This window comes from Thalassophryne amazonica, chromosome 6, assembly GCF_902500255.1.
Source record: "Thalassophryne amazonica chromosome 6, fThaAma1.1, whole genome shotgun sequence".
In the NCBI taxonomy this organism is placed as follows: domain Eukaryota; kingdom Metazoa; phylum Chordata; class Actinopteri; order Batrachoidiformes; family Batrachoididae; genus Thalassophryne; species Thalassophryne amazonica.
This window is the reverse complement of record NC_047108.1, coordinates 5,769,589-5,792,257: the sequence shown is the minus strand read 5'-3', so window position 1 is coordinate 5,792,257 and position 22,669 is coordinate 5,769,589. Positions and strand designations below refer to the sequence as shown.

Genomic DNA, 22,669 nt, shown 5'->3' with positions numbered 1-22,669 from the left:
CAACATTCCTACAGGGCAGCACTGAGTACAGCTTACCCAAACCTTGATAAGGCCCAATCAGGATAGAGCAACCTTTAAACTCTGTATTTCATGGACGTTTTATGGTCCCGCATGAACATCTGTCCATGATTGGGCAGGGGAGTAAGATATCGTGACGTGGATCCCCCCGATAAAGAATTCTGTACTATGTATTTCCAAATTCATCCTACTATAAACTTGGCAGGATTAAACAATGATGTTTAGGTTTGCTACATAATTGTTTAAATATAGAGTTTAAAGGTTGCTCTAACCTTTAGGTTAGAGCAACCTTTAAACTCACAACCTTTAAACTCTATATTTCATGGATGTTTTATAATACCAGATGAAGAACAGTTTGATTGACGGTGAACAATATTGAGGTCAAATAATACATGAACAGGGAAGAAATTATAGATGTGAATTTACACAAAAAAGGGGTCAGACACTTCAGAATGGAGGATGAAATGTGTGATAATACTGCAGCAGACTTGCTATGCAGGGGGTGGGGAGGGAGGATATCCTAGGACAAACCCCCGTGGGGGGAAGATATCCTAGGATATTTTCTCCCCACCGTGTGTGATTCTGTGAGCACATTCAAAGGAAAAGGCAAAATCAAATCCTACAAATTGATGGCAGGAAGGGAGGTCTATGTCAAACTGTTCCAGCAATTTGGGAAGAACTGGGACCAGTCAGAACTGGATCTGGCTCAGGTGGAGAAATTCATATGTGAACTATATGGAAAGTCCAGCCTCAGTTCAGTAAATAAGGCTAGATATGAGATCTTCTCAGCTAGGTACAAAACCGACACGGCACTGCCACCGAATGAGGATTCTCTCAAGCTTCATATGAAGAGGGCTAACTACCAAGCCGGGATTCATTGCAAGTGCACTGAGAAACTAACAGATGTTCCAAGCCTTGTTGGGCATGGCTGGGAAATGAAAGAGGGCCATTTAAGGATACTCTGGAATGAAATTCCAATTACTCCAGATGCAGTCCTGAAGCATGTGTCCTGTACCTGCCAAAAGATCAACTCCACCCAAAGGAGGTGTGCATGTCATGCTAACAGACTGAAATGTTCAGAACTGTGCAGCTGCAAAGACTGTGAAAACCATGAAATCAAAACAGCTAAAATGTCAGCAACATTGGATGATTATAATGACCCTGAAGATGAAGACTAAGGTAATGGAATACTATCTATATTCTTCAGATGTTAAAACTCTTCGAAAACATACAAAAAAATCCCTTCCTTAAAAATACAGTATCAGTGTGGCACACAGCTCATAAACATGTAATAGACTCCCTGCCAATCTCCCAGTTTACACCAATTTGGGGAAATGACCAGTTTACCCCTGTAGCAAAAGATGGAGGGTTCAGACTATGGAACACTAAGGGTATCAGGACAATAAAAGACCTATATACTGGGGGTGAGCTGCTCACATTTACCGAATTATGTGAAAAATACCAGGTTCCCTCGAAACACTTCTTTAAATATTTACAGGTTAAAAGCTACGTATCATCTAGAGTTAAAATTATTATGAAACTTCCTCCTCTTTCACTGATAGAAGAAATTGCATTTAAACCACAGAAAGGACTATTGTCCAGATATTACAAATTATTCATGTCTAACTCTAGGGAATCTTCAATAGAGAAATTGAATGCCTGGAAATATGACATACAAGATGAAATAAAGGAGTGGGAATGGAGTGAGGCATGTTTAAAAGCTCAAAAACAGACAGTAAACACACGACTAAATTTAGTGCAATATAAATGGCTTACAAGAGTCTACATAACCCCCGCCAAACTTCATCATATGTCTAGTAATATCCCTGATATATGCACTAATTGTTTGAATGATAATGGTACGCTTATTCATTGTTTATGAGAATGTTCAAAAATCCAGAAATTCTGGATTGAAGTTGTCAACTGTTTGTCACAAGCATTTAATGTGAAAATCCCTCTTTGTGCTAAACTTTGTATATTGGGAATATATCCGGAGGGTTTCAAACAAACAAAGAAACAGATTAAACTACTGGAGTTTGGACTTTTACACGCCAGAAGAGCTATTGCTTTATGTTGGAAGAACGTGGATGCTCCCTCTTTAAAATTATGGACAAAGGAACTTTCAGAGTGTGTTGGATTGGAGAAATTAACGTATATTGTCAAAGGACGTCAGCAGGACTTTTATTCTTTTTGGAAACCTTATATAAATATTATAGAATCAGATAGAGTTGTGAAACCTATTTACTATATTTGATGTTTACTGTTTAGTTATTTTATTATTATTTATGTTTATTTTGTTATTTAATTGAACACTATAGGTTGATACGCTTTAAGTACGTAAGCCTTTTACCAACTGTATTTTGTTTCTGGGGTCCTCTTTGTGTAAATTTGCCAGGGATGTGTGAGTGTGTGTGAATGATTGCAATTTGTGTTATGTTCAAATGTTCATGTTTGTACAAATTAAAACTTGTTTAAAATCAATAAAAAACACTTGAAAAAAAAAGTAATGGAATACACTGTATGTCTAACACGCCTTTCAGCTTGCATGGCCTGCATGATAGCAGCACAGTTTAGCTATTAACCAAGTGAACCTATAAGGAAAAAAGGAAATGTGATCACTGGCATTGACTTCTTTGAGAAAACTGTGCACACAAATTGCATTTTGTCAACAGCAAAAAAAATTAAAAATTGTGGAAAATAGGGGTTTCAGCGGCCAGCACGTAGAGCACAGCTTGGCATTTTATGGCCCGCGGGCCATATCCGGCCCTTTGGTTGACTCGGACCAACCCGCAAATACCTGGAAATTAAAGAATAAAATATTTACTATTTTATCAAGTTAGTGTTGCGGGTGACCTTCTTCCACCTCCCAATCCGTTTGTGGATTTGTGTGCACAGCCTAACACGGTGCCAGCCCGTAATAGCAGAGCCTGGCACGGAGCGATTGCCCCATGCCACACAGCCTGGCACGGCACCATCATGTTCGCCACACAGCCTGGCACAGCACATTTGTGTGATCCATGGGGAACTATCCATGGATCTAGCGACAGAGACCATTTGGTTTTATTCCCACTTTCGGTCCCGTGATCATGGATGTTTTGTTTTCACACTCATGCACTCTTGGTGCACAGGCTTTCTGATGATGGGAAAGGTCAAAGGATCATTCGTCCACCTTTTCCCAACAATTTGTGACTTTTTGTCTTTCACTCCTTTGTTTTGCTGTCGTCATGTGACCGGGGGCTTTTATGACCACATTGCTTTTATTTTGAAGCCTGTTTTTTTTTTTGTCCTCAGAAATGTCCACTCATGCCAAGAAGAGAGAGGTGGATGCTGAATGCCGAATTTGGATGAAGTTTACTAAGTCCAGGTCGTCTCTCACTGATGATCATTTGTCAGCTGTGCTTTGCATCTCCACATCAGACATTCCACCTGACTTTGGTACACTTGTTCAAGATCAACAGAGACTAGATTTATCTCACTAAACAAGAAAAAGAACTGAAAAACACTAAAATGTAAAAAGTGGTGGAAAATACAAATGTAGTCATGCAAAGACATGATAAGAACGAGTCTACTGGGACACTTTTCTCTTTTTTTTCTGCACAGTTCAGTGACAGTGATATTGTGACTTGTCTTTAATATCTGGTTTACAATGACAATTGATGTGACGTCTTCAGAAATCTAAGAACCTCCTTGTCCCAACAGTAAGTTTCAGTTTCAACAGTGTATTAAATTCAAATGCATTTTGAGGTCAATGTGACTGAAAATGATCACAAATGTAACGAGTCAGAAATGTTTCACATTATGTTCACTGTTGTCTTGGAAAGTTTGAATAAATTACATTTTTGTAAGGTAACTTCTTTTTTGCCATTGCCTAATCAGTTTGTCATCTACACTCAACAAAAATATAAACGCAACACTTTTGGTTTTGCTCCCATTTTGTATGAGATGAACTCAAAGATCTAAAACTTTTTCCACATACACAATATCACCATTTCCCTCAAATATTGTTCACAAACCAGTCTAAATCTGTGATAGTGAGCACTTCTCCTTTGCTGAGATAATCCATCCCACCTCACAGGTGTGCCATATCAAGATGCTGATTAGACACCATGATTAGTGCACAGGTGTGCCTTAGACTGTCCACAATAAAAGGCCACTCTGAAAGGTGCAGTTTTATCACACAGCACAATGCCACAGATGTCGCAAGATTTGAGGGAGCGTGCAATTGGCATGCTGACAGCAGGAATGTCAACCAGAGCTGTTGCTCGTGTATTGAATGTTCATTTCTCTACCATAAGCCATCTCCAAAGGCGTTTCAGAGAATTTGGCAGTACATCCAACCAGCCTCACAACCGCAGACCACGTGTAACCACACCAGCCCAGGACCTCCACATCCAGCATGTTCACCTCCAAGATCATCTGAGACCAGCCACTCGGACAGCTGCTGAAACAATTGGTTTGCATAACCAAAGAATTTCTGCACAAACTGTCAGAAACCGTCTCAGGGAAGCTCATCTGCATGCTCGTCATCCTCATCGGGGTCTCGACCTGACTTCAGTTCGTCGTCGTAACTGACTTGAGTGGGCAAATGCTCACATTCGCTGGCGTTTGGTACATTGGAGAGGTGTTCTCTTCACGGATGATGCGAAGGAGATGTGTTGTACTGCATGAGGCAAATGGTGGTCACACCAGATACTGACTGGTATCCCCCCTCAATAAAACAAAACTGCACCTTTCAGAGTGGCCTTTTATTGTGGGCAGTCTAAGGCACACCTGTGCACTAATCATGGTGTCTAATCAGCATCTTAATATGGCACACCTATGAGGTGGGATGGATTATCTCAGCAAAGGAGAAGTGCTCACTATCACAGATTTCGACTGATTTGTGAACAATATTTGAGGGAAATGGTGATATTGTGTATGTGGAAAAAGTTTTAGATCTTTGAGTTCATCTCATACAAAATGGGAGCAAAACCAAAAGTGTTGCATTTATATTTTTGTTGAGTATAGTTTGTCAAAACAGTGCTATTTACTGCTTTTTATATAGAAATGAAATTATTATTGTGCGGACTTGAGTTTAACCTTTTGGCCCGGCCCTCCACAATATTTTCTGTTTTGTCATTTGACCCTTTGCAAAAAATAATTGCCCACCCCTGATGTAGAGGGTTAATGTGGAGGTTTACAATGTGGAACATTGCCTTTTTCAAACGAGCATGCCCGAAGTACCTAAAAAACACAAACATTACATGGTTGCCAGATGTGTCAAATAAAATTCATTTTCTAGGCATCTTTTCAATGCATGCCCCATAGCCTATCTACAGCAACTGGACTTGTTGGTCTTTAAGCTATTTTACAATTGTATTAGGCATCTGTTTTTGGTTTTTTTAACTGAAGAAAATGTGTTAAGTTTATCAAAAACTGAAGGAGACACCATGACCCAGACTCAGATGAGTGGCAGAAAAAGAATAAATGAAGCCATATGGATGTTAACCTTTTGTTATTTTAAGTTTAACTTTCATGTTATGTTATTGTTAAGTATGTACTTATTAACTACGAAGTGGATATTTTGCCGGATACGGCAAGCACGCACCTAGCGCTATTTGACCAGATCTCCTCGTTGATTGGCTAGTTCATATGATGTGATCGCAGAGGGTATTTCAACATGGCGGCGGGTTCCAGTGCCCTCGGCATTGAGTGTCCGTGCTAATTTTTCATCTTTAAATGCCGTTTTGGGTGCCATAAAGTCGTTTGAATCGGAACAGAAAATCACCTACTGCCGGAGGAATTCTCGGACACTAAAAGCAGCTTGAGGGATTCTTGGATGCTAAAAGCAGCTCAAAAATGTGCCACAGCCGTGCGCCCGAAATTATTTCCACCATGCCCGAAATTATTTCCACCGCCGCGCCCAATTCCACAGGAGCTTTACATCACACGGTGGAAATAGTTCGAGGGATTCTCAGACGCTAAAAGCAGCTCAAAAATGTGGCATAGCCGTGCCTGGAATTATTTCCACCAGCGCTTTTCGCCATACGGTGGAAATAATTTCAGGCATGGTGGAAATAATTTTTGCAGTCTTGGTAATTTTCTGTATTGGGCGGGGATGATAAATAAAACCTGCAAATTCAAGACAGGATAAAAATGAAAATACAGAAGTCCACATCAGCACGTGTGTTTATCCTGTTTTTTCTGTCAGTGTTATGTCTGCAAAACCTTCGATCAGTCCACCCCTGAAAATAGTGAATGGTAACATGACAATTTTCAATAATGACAATCAATATCCAATATCGAGCTACTATCATGAATCGCCTTTAAGTTCCCGCCCGACCGCGGCCGTTCCGTCATGAATAAAGGTACACGGCCGGCAAAACACCACAACCCGCCATTTTGCCGGTGCCGCGTACGGAAAATATCGTTCAGTTCAACTTTGCCAAGGGTGCCGCCCTGTTGAAATAAACTCTGTGATGATGTCATTTGAACTAGCCAATCAGGGAGGAGATCTGGTCAAACAGTAGTAGGTGCGTGTTTGTCGTATCCGACAAAATATCCACTGCGTATTAACTATGCTTTTTGCAGTGACTAACACTCATATACTGTATGTGCGCGCGCACGCACACACACACACACGGTGCATTCAAAAGGTAGCTGAACTTATAATTTTATCCCACGGAACCAAATTAAATGTGCTTGCTGTTTGGTGTACGAAATCTTGCGCTTGCATGAATTACGCAAAAACTCATTTCCTAAACTGGGTGTTGTAGTATACCAGCAGCAGACCACTGATGTGTGCTGTGAATTGGGTGATAATGAATTCACTGAATATTTTTCTGGAGTCTTTTCGTTTTTGCACTTTGTCGACAGTCCCTACGCTTCCGTCTCAGCCGCCTGCTCGTTCAGATCAATGTTTTGTTTTTCCAGCTCAGAGGACGGTTCATATGGATTAAAAAAATAAGGTTGTAGCTTGTTGTCTACTTTCCTAAGGTTAAAAGCTAGTAGTTTGTTTGTTTTTGACAACGCTTCTCTTAAGATTTATTGAGCCGTGAGCTGCAGAAAACTGACTCTATGGTTTCACTTGAAAACAAAATTTCGCAACGGCTAGCTTATCAGGACACTTCGGCTAAATCACTATATTTTATACACCGCTGTGCAGCTCGCCACAGTAAGTTTAGAAACCACAGAAAGAAAAAAAAGTGGTAACTGAGGTTTACAATATAAAAAGAAAAAACACGGTGAAAATCAGCTCTAAAAGAAACGAGTCTTACCGAATCCAAACTGCAGATCGTTGCCCCAACTTCTGCTGAGGAGACTCAGGCGTGGGCGGAGCTTATGGCGATGTACCATTCGACAAGCACACCGCACGCCGGTGTGTGGAGTTCACATTCAACAAGCGCACCTCGGGAGGAACGTCGGAGCGACCGCTGAAAAGAAGAAGAGGTACGAACCGAGATTGAGAGAAGAGTTTTTGTGTGTAGAAGGTTGGAAATTGAAAGGTAGTGTAGATACAAATGACTGCTTTTAATTTGTATTTTTCCCTTGAAGAACTAAAAGCGGCAGTACAAGCTGGTGCAGACACGTCACCAGGACAAGATAGGATTAGTTATAAACTGTTGCAACATCTTGACGATGAAGTATTAATGGTGATTCTTGTCCTCTTTAATTATATCTGGGATGCTGGAACTTTGCCAAAAGCTTGGAAACAAGCTATTGTGCTCCCAATTTTGAAGCCAGGAAAGGACCCTTCCTCTCCATTGTCATACAGACCCATAGCACTTACTGTGGTGTTGTGTAAGGTGATGGAGAGATTGGTCACAAACAGACTTGTTTATTATTTAGAAGTTGGGGGTTTCTTTGTTGATTATCAAAATGGCTTTAGAATTGGAAGAAATACTATGGACTCAGTTGCAGTGTTAGACCAAGATATAAGACGAGCTATAATCAATAAGGAAGCAGTAGTTGCAGTGTTTCTTGATATTGAGAAAGCTTATGATAGTATGTGGAGAGAGGGATTGTTGATTAAATTACATAATGCAGGTATTTGTGGTAGAATGTTCATATGGATCAAAGATTTCTTAAGTGACAGAACTATACAAGTGAAATAGTAAGTATTTTTAATGGTACTCCGCAAGGATCAGTTATTAGTCCAGTTTTATTCAATGTTATGATTAATGACATTTTTTCTGATATTAAAGTAGAATTTGGGAGGTCTTTGTTTGTTGATGATGGCGCCATCTGGAGGAGGGGTAGAAACATTGCGTTTTTAATGAAACAAACTCAAATTGCCTTAAACCAAATAGTGCGGTGGGCAAATAAATGGGGCTTTAAGACTTCTATATCAAAAAGTAGTTATATGATTTTTGGACTTAAAAATAAAATCCCAGTCATAACCCTTATCATGTATGGCTGTCCTTTAGAGAGGGTGAAAGTTTTTAAATTTTTAGGTATGTGGATGGATGAAAAACTAACGTGGTGTACACATATAGAAAAAACTGTTGTGAAATGTGTAAAGATTAATAATGTACTTCGTAGTCTGTCTGGTAGTGACTGGGGGGCCAAAAGGTCAACGTTGCACATGATTTATAGAGCAATGATAAGGTCATCACTGGATTATGGTTGTTTTGTTTTTGGTGCTGCGGTTAAATCCAGACTTCTCGAGCTTGATAGGATCCAAGCAAAAGCCCTAAGAATCTGTAGCGGTGCCTTCAGAACTACTCCTATCCCAGCACTGTTAGTCGAAATGGGAGAGACCCCTTTGAGTATTAGGAGAGAGAAGATGGGTCTTCAGTACTGGGACAGGCTGTCAGGACTTGCGCATAACTCATCCGCGAAGTGTTTATTGGAAGAGAGTTATGAATTTACTAAAAAGAAGGATAAATCTAATTTCCTTTTTGATGTCCGGCAGGTCGCTAAAAGGGCTGTCAAGGAAAATAAGGTGATAGGGCCAGTGTGGTCTCCTATTCCTTTTTGGGTTTTGCCTGTACCAGATGTTGAGTTGGACCTTCTGGGGCTGAATAAGACTGTAGCCAGCAATTTAGTAAATTGATTTATATCTCAGAATACAGTTAGTATGTGCCACATTTTTACAGATGGGTCTAGGGATCCAAGCTCTGGTAAGGCAGGCTTTGGGGTTTATGTTATGAATAATCAGATAAGGCAGAGTACCCGTGTTACTAATTGCTCTTCTGTATGTTCGACGGAACTGTCAGCCATATGGTGGGCGTTAGAGTGGGTACAAAGTAACAGACCTTCTGAGTGTCGTATTTATTCTGATTCTGCAGCTGCATTGCAAGCTTTGATGGGCGGAGCCTCGGGAGGAGCTCGTCCTGACCTCGTGCTAGAGATTCTGTCTTGCCTCCATCGCGTTGAGTCAGCTGGCTGTTGTGTAACCTTCACTTGGATTCCTGGGCACTCTGTCATTTTAGGTAATGAGATCGCAGATTCATTGGCCAAAGAGTCCCTTCTGAAAAATAAAGTTGATGCTAATATCCCTTTGGGAAAGGTTGATTGTTATAGTATTTTTAAAGAGTTGAGTGATCAGAAGTGGCAAAAGCAGTGGGAGAGTGAGTCGGTAGGGAGGCACTATTTTATGTGTCAGCCTTCGATTAAAAATAAGAGACTCCTCTCCTCATCCTGTCGTAAGGATCAAGTCAAATTGATTAGATTGAGACTGGGGCATTGTGGGTTGGCAGCATATTTAAAAGTGATTGGAAAACATCCAGATGGGTTGTGTCAGTGTGGTCAGTTGGAAAGTGTTCATCATGTTTTAATGTGCTGTCCTATGGTAGTCTAGTGATAGGCGGAAATTGTTTGAAGATTTGTCAGACTGTGGATTGACTGAGTTTTCTTTTAGGTCAATTTTTTCTGAGGGCAGTTACTCGCATTTAGTGGACAAAGCTGTGATTAAGTTCCTCCATTCTGCCAACCTCTATTTGAGAGTCTAACACAGGGGTGGGCATCGAGGGCCGAGACACTGCAGGTTTTCCATGCAACCATTCACCTCAGCAGGTGGGTTGCTGATGAGCTTCTCCTCTGAACATAAACACCTGGTTGTCAATGAAATCACCTGCTGAGACACCTGATCATTAATGAAATCACCTGCTGAGGTGACTGGTTGCACAGAAAACCTGCAGTGTCTCGGCCCTTTATGGCACATGATTGCCCACCCCTGGATGATAAAGTATTTAACTATTACCTGTGGGGGGCAGCATTATGCTACGCCAGCGTATAGCCTGCCGGAATCTATTAGAAGAAGAAGAAGAACCGAGATGAAAAACCAAATATTTTAATATTTAAACCTTAGCGGGAGTAAAGTAGTAAGACGGGGAAAATACACCGATTTGAGGAATATTTAATGTTTAAAATTTTTTTTAATTTATTGTTGTTTATCTTTTGTTTAATGTCAAATATTTTAGTCGGGTTTAAAAAAAAATGCTGCGTACACGTTTACTACCAGTGTGTTTATTCATGTAAATAAGTACCTGATGTTGGAAGCTTCCGTATTATCCTCGGCAGTAGATTTCATGTAATTTTACTACCCAAACCAAAATCAACCAACCAATCATAAAAAGCTTTGAGGATTTTTTAAATTTTGAATTTTACAATAATTAAATCGGAATATTCTCATTTACGTAGCTGTTGCTGTTGAGAAAATACTGGGTAACCAGTTTACCAATACTCACTTTATTGGAAGTGCATTTTATAACAGTAAAGTAAAGGAAACAATGTCTTGATTGTTGAACTTAAATACTATTTCCTGAAAAAAAAAAACTTTTTTGTAAATCATTAAATAAAGTCAGTCTTTCTTTACTTCAATGAACATAAATACTTGTTTAATTTTTTTAAAGACAAAGACAAGTCTTTCTTGACCTCATATTTAACTGTTGACAGCACTAAACCTACAGTACAACCCCAATTCCAGTGAAGTTGGGACGTTGTGTAAAATGTAAATAAAAGCAGAATACAATGATTTGAAAATCTTCTTCAACCTATATTCAACTGAATGCACCACAAAGACAAGATATTGAATGTTTCAAACTGATCAACTTTATTGTTTTTGTGCAAATATTTGCTCATTTTGAAATGGTTGCCTGCAACAGGTTTCAAAAAAGCTTGATGTACGACTTCAGTTGTTCAACAGTCCGGGGTCTCTGTTGTCGTATTTTGCACTTCTTAATGTGCCACACATTTTCAATGGGTGACAGGTCTGGACTGCAGGCAGGCCAGTCTAGTACAAGCACACTTTTACTACGAAGCCACGCTGTTGTAACACGTGCAGAATGTGGCTTGGCATTGTCTTGCTGAAATAAGCAGGGGCGTCCCTGAAAAAGACGTTGCTTGGATGGCAGCATGTGTTGCTCCAAAACCTGGATGTACCTTTCAGCATTGATGGTGCCATCACAGATGTGTAAGTTGCCCATGCCATGAGCACTAACACACCCCCATACCATCACAGATGCTGGCTTTTGAACTTTGTGCTGGTAACAATCTAGGTTATCTTTTTCCTCTTTTGTCCAGAGGACAAGACATCCATGATTTCCAAAAACAATGTGAAATGTGGACTCATCAGACCACAGCACACTTTTCCACTTTGCGTCTGTCCATTTCAAATGAGCTCGGGCCCAGAGAAGGCGGTGGCGTTTCTGGATGTTGTTGATGTTTGGCTTTCGCTTTGCATGGTAGAGATTTAACTTGCACTTGTAGATGTATAGTACAGCAGGTAACTGCAAGAATCATTCAAATCCCATTACAAGCACCAAAATTTGACTGTGTATACCTTCTGGTACATATTGTAAAAAAATAATGTTAGCCATTTGAATTTTCAATAGGGGGCCAAGTAGGGGTCAATTGAAGAACTGCATAGGGGTCAAAAAATGTTCCAATCATATTGAAAGCTATACCACATTATGTGTCTGATCACAAAGATTCCAAAAAGGTATAGTTTGGACTATCTGTGACTGAATGTTCTGGAGTTATGGGGTAAAAACAGCAAGAATGGTGACAGAGGTCAGTTTCAGTTTGTATAGGGGTCAAAAATTAAAGTTGCTCCAGTTTTTGGTAAAATGTGGTGCAAATTATTAGTTGAACTAATAAGATTAACAAATGGAATAGTTCTGACTGTGATGAATGTTTGGTCTCCAAAGTAAAGGTCAAACAATGTCGACGTCCATTGGATTCTATGACATGTGACATATCAATCAATCAATCAATCAACTTTTTTCTTATATAGCGCCAAATCACAACAAACAGTTGCCCCAAGGCGCTCCATATTGTAAGGCAAGGCCATACAATAATTATGAAAAACCCCAACGGTCAAAACGACCCCCTATGAGCAAGCACTTGGCAACAGTGGGAAGGAAAAACTCCCTTTTAACAGGAAGAAACCTCCAGCAGAACCAGGCTCAGGGAGGGGCAGTCTTCTGCTGAGACTGGTTGGGGCTGAGGGAAAAAAAACAGGAAAAAGACATGCCGTGAAGGGGGGCAGAGATCGATCACTAATGATTAAATGCAGAGTGATGCATACGGAGCAAAAAGAGAAAGAAACAGTGCATCATGGGAACCCCCCCACAATCTACGTCTAAAGCAGCATAACCAAGGGATGGTCCAGGGTCACCTGATCCAGCCCTAACTATAAGCCTTAGCGAAAAGGAAAGTTTTAAGCCTAATCTTAAAAGTAGAGAGGGTATCTGTCTCCCTGATCTGAATTGGGAGCTGGTTCCACAGGAGAGGAGCCTGAAAGCTGAAGGCTCTGCCTCCCATTCTACTCTTACAAACCCTAGGAACTACAAGTAAGCCCGCAGTCTGAGAGCGAAGCGCTCTAATGGGGTAATATGGTACTACGAGGTCCCTAAGATAAGATGGGACCTGATTATTCAAAACCTTATAAGTAAGAAGAAGAATTTTAAATTCTATTCTAGAATTAACAGGAAGCCAATGAAGAGAGGCCAACACGGGTGAGATATGCTCTCTCCTGCTAGTCCCCGTCAGTACTCTAGCTGCAGCATTCTGAACCAACTGAAGGCTTTTTAGGGAACTTTTAGGACAACCTGATAATAATTAATTACAATAGTCCAGCCTAGAGGAAATAAATGCATGAATTAGTTTTTCAGCATCACTCTGAGACAAGACCTTTCTGATTTTAGAGATATTGCGTAAATGCAAAAAGGCAGTCCTACATATTTGTTTAATATGCGCATTGAAGGAAATATCCTGATCAAAAATGACTCCAAGATTTCTCACAGTATTACTAGAGATCAGGGAAATGCCATCCAGAGTAACGATCTGGTTAGACACCATGCTTCTAAGATTTGTGGGGCCAAGTACAATAACTTCAGTTTTATCTGAGTTTAAAAGCAGGAAATTAGAGGTCATCCATGTCTTTATGTCTGTAAGACAATCCTGCAGTTTAGCTAATTGGTGTGTATCCTCTGGCTTCATGGATAGATAAAGCTGGGTATCATCTGCGTAACAATGAAAATTTAAGCAATACCGTCTAATAATACTGCCTAAGGGAAGCATGTATAAAGTGAACAAAATTGGTCCTAGCACAGAACCTTGTGGAACTCCATAATTAACTTTAGTCTGTGAAGAAGATTCCCCATTTACATGAACAAACTGTAATCTATTAGACAAATATGATTCAAACCACCGCAGCGCAGTGCCTTTAATACCTATGACATGCTCTAATCTCTGTAATAAAATTTTATGGTCAACAGTATCAAAAGCAGCACTGAGGTCCAACAGAACAAGCACAGAGATAAGTCCACTGTCCGAAGTCATAAGAAGATCATTTGTAACCTTCACTAATGCTGTTTCTGTACTATGATGAATTCTAAAACCTGACTGAAACTCTTCAAATAGACCATTCCTCTGCAGATGATCAGTTAGCTGTTTTACAACTACCCTCTCAAGAATCTTTGAGAGAAAAGGAAGGTTGGAGATTGGCCTATAATTAGCTAAGATAGCTGGGTCAAGTGATGGCTTTTTAAGTAATGGTTTAATTACTGCCACCTTAAAGGCCTGTGGTACATAACCAACTAACAAAGATAGATTGATCATATTTAAGATTGAAGCATTAAATAATGGTAGGACTTCCTTGAGCAGCCTGGCAGGAATGGGGTCCAATAAACATGCCGATGGTTTGGACGAAGCAACCAATGAAAATAACTCAGACAGAACAACCGGAGAGAAAGAGTCTAACCAAATACCGGCATCACTGAAAGCAGCCAAAGATAACGATACATCTTTGGGATGGTTATGAGTAATTTTTTCTCTAATAGTCAAAATTTTGTTAGCAACGAAAGTCATGAAGTCATTACTAGTTAAAGTTAATGGAATACTCAGCTCAATAGAGCTCTGACTCTTTGTCAGCCTGGCTACAGTGAAAAAGAAACGTGGGGTTGTTCTTATTTTCTTCAATTAGTGATGAGTAGAAAGATGTCCTAGCTTTACGGAGGGCTTTTTTATAGAGCAACAAACTCTTTTTCCAGGCTAAGTGAAGATCTTCTAAGTTAGTGAGACGCCATTTCCTCTCCAACGTACGGGTTATCTGCTTTAAGCTACGAGTTTGTGAGTTATACCACGGAGTCAGACACTTCTGATTTAAAGCTCTCTTTTTCAGAGGAGCTACAGCATCCAAAGTTGTCTTCAAAGAGGATGTAAAACTATTGACGAGATACTCTAACTCCCTTACAGAGTTTATATGTACCCCATAACATGATAACTAAGCATGACACATGGTGCAAACTATTCCTTTTTAAAATCCTACTAACTAGCATTCATCAACTTTCCCAGTCTTTTGTTGCCCCGTCCAAACTTTTCTGAAACATGTTGCAGGCATCCATTTCAAAATGAGCAAATATTTGCACAAAAACAATAAAGTTTATCAGTAGGAACATTAAATATCTTGTCTTTGTGGTGTATTCAATTGAATATAGGTTGAAGAGGATTTGCAAATCATTGTATTCTGTTTTATTTACATTTTACACAACGTCCCAACTTCATTGGAATTGGGCTTGTACAATTTATAATCTACATTGTTTATAAATATAACATTCTTTCTGCCATTTTTCTAACATAAAGTCTTTCTAAACATTTTAGTAGTTGAAATTATTATTGCTATTATTATTATTATTATTATTGTTGTAAGTAGTAGTAATATGAAAAACATGTCCTCAAAGGTGGACCTTTAATCTTGGAGTGTTGTGGGCAGAGGTGGGCGCAAGTCACCATCAAGTCATGAGTCAGCAAGTCCCAAGTCAAGTCTCAAGACAGCTTGCAAACAACTGGTGGTCATTATGGCTTGAGACTTGACTTGGGACTTGTAGATTGATGATTTGAGAATGACTAGACAGGGACTTTCTCCTACCTCTGGTAGACACTCACAAAAAAAGCATAAAAATGTCTTTGTAAAGCTCAGTGCAGGTGTGCTGCCGCCACCGCGTTTTGAGAGACGACAACTATTTTATCAACTCAGAGCTGCTGTACAAAACAGCGGATGAACAACTCGCAGCATCAAATGCTAAAAGTGGGTGAAGTGGGCAGTTCATCTGAATCCCCAATCTCCCCCTGCCCGTGGGCCAGTTTTAATGCTGCAATCAACCCACACTATCTCTGTGATTGATGTACCGGGCACCCCTGATTTATACTGTATAAAAGTACAAAAATAATAGTACCGCACAGTGACTTGGAGAAGTAACTTTAATGTGATTACTGATTTGTAAATATTAATTAGTTAGATTACTTGTTATTGAAAAAAAGTGGTCAGATTAGAGTAACGCATTACCAATACCCCCCTTCAGACTAGAGGCCGAATGAGCTCGAATGCTGCACAAATGGAAATTTGGTGCACATTCAGGAAGTGTCGAGGTGCATTCCAATCAGTTGGGCACAGTCCCGCGGCCAGCCCAAATGTTGAGTACGTGCACCCAACTGTCGAGGTGCGTTCGAGGTGGAAATATATCGAACAGCAGTCAAGGTGGACTCTAGCTGCATTCTGACTGCGTTCTAAATAGTCTAATGGCATCAAACCAGCATTCAAAAAGTCTGATCGCATTTGAGGGAAATTCGACATGGACAGGCACGTCAACTCCTGCCAGCATGTCCCAGTTGTGGCAGGATGAGCCAGACTTCAAGGTGGCAGGAGTGATTTGTGATAGAAGAATATCTGCAACAGTGAAGGGGGAAGTTTGCAAGGCAGTAGTGAGACCAGCTTTATTGTACAGCTTAGAGACGGTGGTGCTAACAAAAAGACAGAAGGCAGAGCTGAAGACCTTCTGCCTCATAGCAAGAAGGTCATGTTCTCCCTGTGTTTGCGTGGGTTCCCTCCGGGTGCTCCGGCTTCCTCTCACATCCAAAGGCACGCAGGTTAAGTGGGTTGGAAACCTTAAATCGGGAATGACGAGAAGGGATAGGATTAGGAATGAACATATCAGAGGGACAGTTCAGGTGGGACGGTTCGGAGACAAAGTCAGTGAGGCGAGATTGAGATGGTTTGGACATGTGCAGAGAAGGGACCAGGGGAAATAGGGAGAAGGATGCTGAGGATGGAGCCAACCAGCAAGAGGAGCAGAGGGAGGCCAAAGAGGAAGTTTATGGATGTGCTGAGGGAGGACATGCAGGTGGTTCATATGACAGAGTAAGATGCAGAGGACAGGGTGAGATGGAAACGATTGAACTGCTGTGGAGACCCCTAATGAGAACAGCCCAAAGAAGAAGAAGAAGAGGAAGAAGAAGACAGCAGTGAGAAAGAAAGAGTACTTTAGTGTGGGACTCCTGCATTTCACGCTTGTGTACCTCCGGCCTGAGGGCAGAAGTACTGTATGAACAGTACATGGTGGGGGTGAGTGGAGTCCTTGGGGATGGAGGCAGTAGTGCTGCCGTACCACAGAGTGGTCAATCAATCAATCAATCAATTTTTTATATAGCGCCAAATCACAACAAACAGTTGCCCCAAGGCGCTTTATATTGTAAGGCAAGGCCATACAATAATTGGTGGTGCAGCTAGTCAAGATGCTCTCGACCTTGCAGCTGTAGAAGTTGCTGAGGATCTTAAGTGACATATTTCCTCAGCCTCCTCAGGAAGTACAGCCGCTGTTGAGCCCTCCGATCCAGTTGCGTGGTATTGAGTGTCCAAGTGAGATCCTCACTGATGTAGACGCCCTGGTATTTAAAGCTGTTCAACCTCTCCAAGCTCCCAAGTGAACAAGTGGCCAGTGATGTCTCCTCTCCTTCCTCAGAAGATAAAAGATAATACTTTGTATCTTTTATTTTGTCATTACAGCTCAGCCTAAGATTTTCATTTATTTATTTAGAGTTTATGTGGTAATTTTATGTTAATCTGTAGGAATGTTTAATGTGACTGTATATACTGTGTGTGTGTGTGTGTGTGTGTGTATATATATATATATATATATATATATATATATATATATATATATATATATATATATATATATATATTTTTTTTTTTTTTTTCTTAGGAGTTCCCATTGTGTTTTTTTTTTTTTGTTTTTTTTAGGGAAGCCAGCTGTTCATAATGTGGGGAGTCACGCTGATTGTTTTCTCATGTGGGATTGTGGATCAGGTGGTATCACATGGAATTGTAAGTTATTATATTATTGTACATATTCATAAAGTAAGATATCTGTAATTTATTGATGCATATTATTAAAATAATCTGTCTATTTTGGGACTTTATTGCAGAAAGTAGACTGCCAGGAATGTAATGGTACGTTATGTTTTATTTTATTATGTTTACACACTTGATGTTGTGACACTGTATTTATTTTCTTGTATTTGATCAGAATCAGTTTTAAAGCTGAGCACTGAAACAATGTTTTTTGTTTGTTTTTTTAACATACTCATACCAGTTGGCATATAAATAAAGAAAAACAAAAGATTGGAAAAACAAAATAAAATTTAGTTGCTTTTTTGTACAAGCAGCACAGTGGCTTAGTGGTTAGCACTGCTGCTTCATAGCAAGACGGTCATGGGATTGATTCTCACCTGCGGCCTTTCTGTGTAGAGTTTGCATGTTCTCCTCGTGTTTGCGTGGGTTTCCTCCGGGTACTCCGGCTTCCTCCCACATCCAAAGACACGCAGGTTAAGTGGGTTGGAAACCTTAAATTGTCCGTAGGTGTGCGTGTGGGTGTGAATTTGTTTGTTTGTCTGTATGTGGCCCTGTGACACACTGGCATCCTGTCCAGGGTGTACCTGACCTCACGCCCATGACTGCTGGGATAGGCTCCAGACCCCCGCAACCCTCAATTGGAGTAAGTAGTTGAAGGCGTGCACGTGTGTGTTGTTTTGTAGTTTGTATGACAACCAGAGGTAAACAGCTGGTTAATACTGTAAAATATGTGACTAAAGTTTATTAACATTTTGGTCAGATAAATTGACATATGATTGGTGACAGTCACTGTGTTTACATGGGCCATAATATTCCATAATTAATCTGAAAAAAGACAATATCATGGAAATAGCATGCTCTGATCATCAATCAATCAATCAATCAATTTTTTTATATAGCGCCAAATCACAACAAACAGTTGCCCCAAGGCGCTTTATATTGTAAGGCAAGGCCATACAATAATTATGTAAAACCCCAACGATCAAAATGACCCCCTGTGAGCAAGCACTTGGCTACAGTGGGAAGGAAAAACTCCCTTTTAACAGGAAGAAACCTCCAGCAGAACCAGGCTCAGGGAGGGGCAGTCGTCTGCTGGGACTGGTTGGGGCTGAGGGAGAGAACCAGGAAAAAGACATGCTGTGGAGGGGAGCAGAGATCGATCACTAATGATTAAATGCAGAGTGGTGCATACAGAGCAAAAAGAGAAAGAAACAGTGCATCATGGGAACCCCCCAGCAGTCTACGTCTATAGCAGCATAACTAAGGGATGGTTCAGGGTCACCTGATCCAGCCCTAACTATAAGCTTTAGCAAAAAGGAAAGTTTTAAGCCTAATCTTAAAAGTAGAGAGGGTGTCTGTCTCCCTGATCTGAATTGGGAGCTGGTTCCACAGGAGAGGAGCCTGAAAGCTGAAGGCTCTGCCTCCCATTCTACTCTTACAAACCCTAGGAACTACAAGTAAGCCTGCAGTCTGAGAGCGAAGCGCTCTATTGGGGTGATATGGTACTACGAGGTCCCTAAGATAAGATGGGACCTGATTATTCAAAACCTTATAAGTAAGAAGAAGAATTTTAAATTCTATTCTAGAATTAACAGGAAGCCAATGAAGAGAGGCCAATATGGGTGAGATATGCTCTCTCCTTCTAGTCCCCGTCAGTACTCTAGCTGCAGCATTTTGAATTAACTGAAGGCTTTTTAGGGAACTTTTAGGACAACCTGATAATAATGAATTACAATAGTCCAGCCTAGAGGAAATAAATGCATGAATTAGTTTTTCAGCATCACTCTGAGACAAGACCTTTCTGATTTTAGAGATATTGCGTAAATGCAAAAAAGCAGTCCTACATATTTGTTTAATATGCGCTTTGAATGACATATCCTGATCAAAAATGACTTCTCACAGTATTACTAGAGGTCAGGGTAATGCCATCCAGCGTAAGGATCTGGTTAGACACCATGTTTCTAAGATTTGTGGGGCCAAGTACAATAACTTCAGTTTTATCTGAGTTTAAAAGCAGGAAATTAGAGGTCATCCATGTCTTTATGTCTGTAAGACAATCCTGCAGTTTAGCTAATTGGTGTGTGTCCTCTGGCTTCATGGATAGATAAAGCTGGGTATCATCTGCGTAACAATGAAAATTTAAGCAATACCGTCTAATAATACTGCCTAAGGGAAGCATGTATAAAGTGAATAAAATTGGTCCTAGCACAGAACCTTGTGGAACTCCATAATTAACTTTAGTCTGTGAAGAAGATTCCCCATTTACATGAACAAATTGTAATCTATTAGACAAATATGATTCAAACCACCGCAGCGCAGTGTCTTTAATACCTATGGCATGCTCTAATCTCTGTAATAAAATTTTATGGTCAACAGTATCAAAAGCAGCACTGAGGTCTAACAGAACAAGCACAGAGATGAGTCCACTGTCCGAGGCCATAAGAAGATCATTTGCAACCTTCACTAATGCTGTTTCTGTACTATGATGAATTCTAAAACCTGACTGAAACTCTTCAAATAGACCATTCCTCTGCAGATGATCAGTTAGCTGTTTTACAACTACCCTTTCAAGAATTTTTGAGAGAAAAGGAAGGTTGGAGATTGGCCTATAATTAGCTAAGATAGCTGGGTCAAGTGATGGCTTTTTAAGTAATGGTTTAATTACTGCCACCTTAAAAGCCTGTGGTACATAGCCAACTAACAAAGATAGATTGATCATATTTAAGATCGAAGCATTAAATAATGGTAGGGCTTCCTTGAGCAGCCTGGTAGGAATGGGGTCTAATAAACATGTTGATGGTTTGGATGAAGTAACTAATGAAAATAACTCAGACAGAACAATCGGAGAGAAAGAGTCTAACCAAATACCGGCATCACTGAAAGCAGCCAAAGATAACGATACGTCTTTGGGATGGTTATGAGTAATTTTTTCTCTAATAGTTAAAATTTTGTTAGCAAAGAAAGTCATGAAGTCATTACTAGTTAAAGTTAATGGAATACTCAGCTCAATAGAGCTCTGACTCTTTGTCAGCCTGGCTACAGTGCTGAAAAGAAACCTGGGGTTGTTCTTATTTTCTTCAATTAGTGATGAGTAGTCAGATGTCCTAGCTTTACGGAGGGCTTTTTTATAGAGCAACAGACTCTTTTTCCAGGCTAAGTGAAGATCTTCTAAATTAGTGAGACGCCATTTCCTCTCCAACTTACGGGTTATCTGCTTTAAGCTACGAGTTTGTGAGTTATACCACGGAGTCAGGCACTTCTGATTTAAAGCTGTCTTTTTTAGAGGAGCTACAGCATCCAAAGTTGTCTTCAATGAGGATGTAAAACTATTGACGAGATACTCTATCTCACTTACAGAGTTTAGGTAGCTACTCTGCACTGTGTTGGTATATGGCATTAGAGAACATAAAGAAGGAATCATATCCTTAAACCTAGTTACAGCGCTTTCTGAAAGACTTCTAGTGTAATGAAACTTATTCCCCACTGCTGGGTAGTCCATCAGAGTAAATGTAAATGTTATTAAGAAATGATCAGACAGAAGGGAGTTTTCAGGGAATACTGTTAAGTCTTCTATTTCCATACCATAAGTCAGAACAAGATCTAAGATATGATTAAAGTGGTGGGTGGACTCATTTACTTTGTGAGCAAAGCCAATAGAGTCTAATAATAGATTAAATGCAGTGTTGAGGCTGTCATTCTCAGCATCTATGTGGATGTTAAAATCGCCCACTATAATTATCTTATCTGAGCTAAGCACTAAGTCAGACAAAAGGTCTGAAAATTCACAGAGAAACTCACAGTAACGACCAGGTGGATGATAGATAATAACAAATAAAACTGGTTTTTGGGACTTCCAATTTGGATGGACAAGACTAAGAGTCAAGCTTTCAAATGAATTAAAGCTCTGTCTGGGTTTTTGATTAATTAATAAGCTGGAATGGAAGATTGCTGCTAATCCTCCGCCCCGGCCCATGCTACGAGCATTCTGACAGTTAGTGTGACTCGGGGGTGTTGACTCATTTAAACTAACATATTCATCCTGCTGTAACCAGGTTTCTGTAAGGCAGAATAAATCAATATGTTGATCAATTATTATATCATTTACCAACAGGGACTTAGAAGAGAGAGACCTAATGTTTAATAGACCACATTTAACTGTTTTAGTCTGTGGTGCAGTTGAAGGTGCTATATTTTTTCTTTTTGAATTTTTATGCTTAAATAGATTTTTGCTGGTTATTGGTAGTCTGGGAGCAGGCACCGTCTCTACGGGGATGGGGTAATGAGGGGATGGCAGGGGGAGAGAAGCTGCAGAGAGGTGTGTAAGACTACAACTCTGCTTCCTGGTCCCAACCCTGGATAGTCACGGTTTGGAGGATTTAAGAAAATTGGCCAGATTTCTAGAAATGAGAGCTGCTCCATCCAAAGTGGGATGGATGCCGTCTCTCCTAACAAGACCAGGTTTTCCCCAGAAGCTTTGCCAATTATCTATGAAGCCCACCTCATTTTTTGGACACCACTCAGACAGCCAGCAATTCAAGGAGAACATGCGGCTAAACATGTCACTCCCGGTCTGATTGGGGAGGGGCCCAGAGAAAACTACAGAGTCCGACATTGTTTTTGCAAAGTTACACACCGATTTAATGTTAATTTTAGTGACCTCCGATTGGCGTAACCGGGTGTCATTACTGCCGACGTGAATTACAATCTTACCAAATTTACGCTTAGCCTTAGCCAGCAGTTTCAAATTTCCTTCAATGTCGCCTGCTCTGGCCCCCGGAAGACAATTGACTATGGTTGCTGGTGTCGCTAACTTCACATTTCGCAAAACAGAGTCGCCCATAACCAGAGTTTGATCCTCGGCGGGTGTGTCGTCGAGTGGGGAAAAACGGTTAGAGATGTGAACGGGTTGGCGGTGTACATGGGGCTTCTGTTTAGGGCTGCGCTTCCTCCTCACAGTCACCCAGTCGGCCTGCTTTCCCGGCTGCTCAGGATCTGCCAGGGGGTAACTAACGGCGGCTAAGCTACCTTGGTCCG

General features: G+C 40.5%; 1 protein-coding gene and 1 long non-coding RNA gene across 2 annotated transcripts in view; one reads left to right on the top strand and one right to left on the bottom strand.

Moving 5' to 3' along the window:
- Positions 1-7,408, bottom strand: part of chdh (choline dehydrogenase) — a 115,110-nt gene extending 107,702 nt beyond the window's left edge. The window contains exon 1 of the mRNA XM_034171685.1: positions 7,275-7,408. The gene's annotated coding sequence lies outside the window, so the exon portion shown is untranslated. The remainder of the gene's footprint in view (positions 1-7,274) is intronic.
- A 10,114-nt stretch (positions 7,409-17,522) lies between these two features.
- LOC117511564 overlaps positions 17,523-22,669 on the top strand; it is a 7,367-nt gene continuing 2,220 nt past the window's right edge. The window contains exons 1-2 of the long non-coding RNA XR_004560966.1: positions 17,523-17,608; positions 17,710-17,734. This is a non-coding gene — a long non-coding RNA (uncharacterized LOC117511564). The remainder of the gene's footprint in view (positions 17,609-17,709; positions 17,735-22,669) is intronic.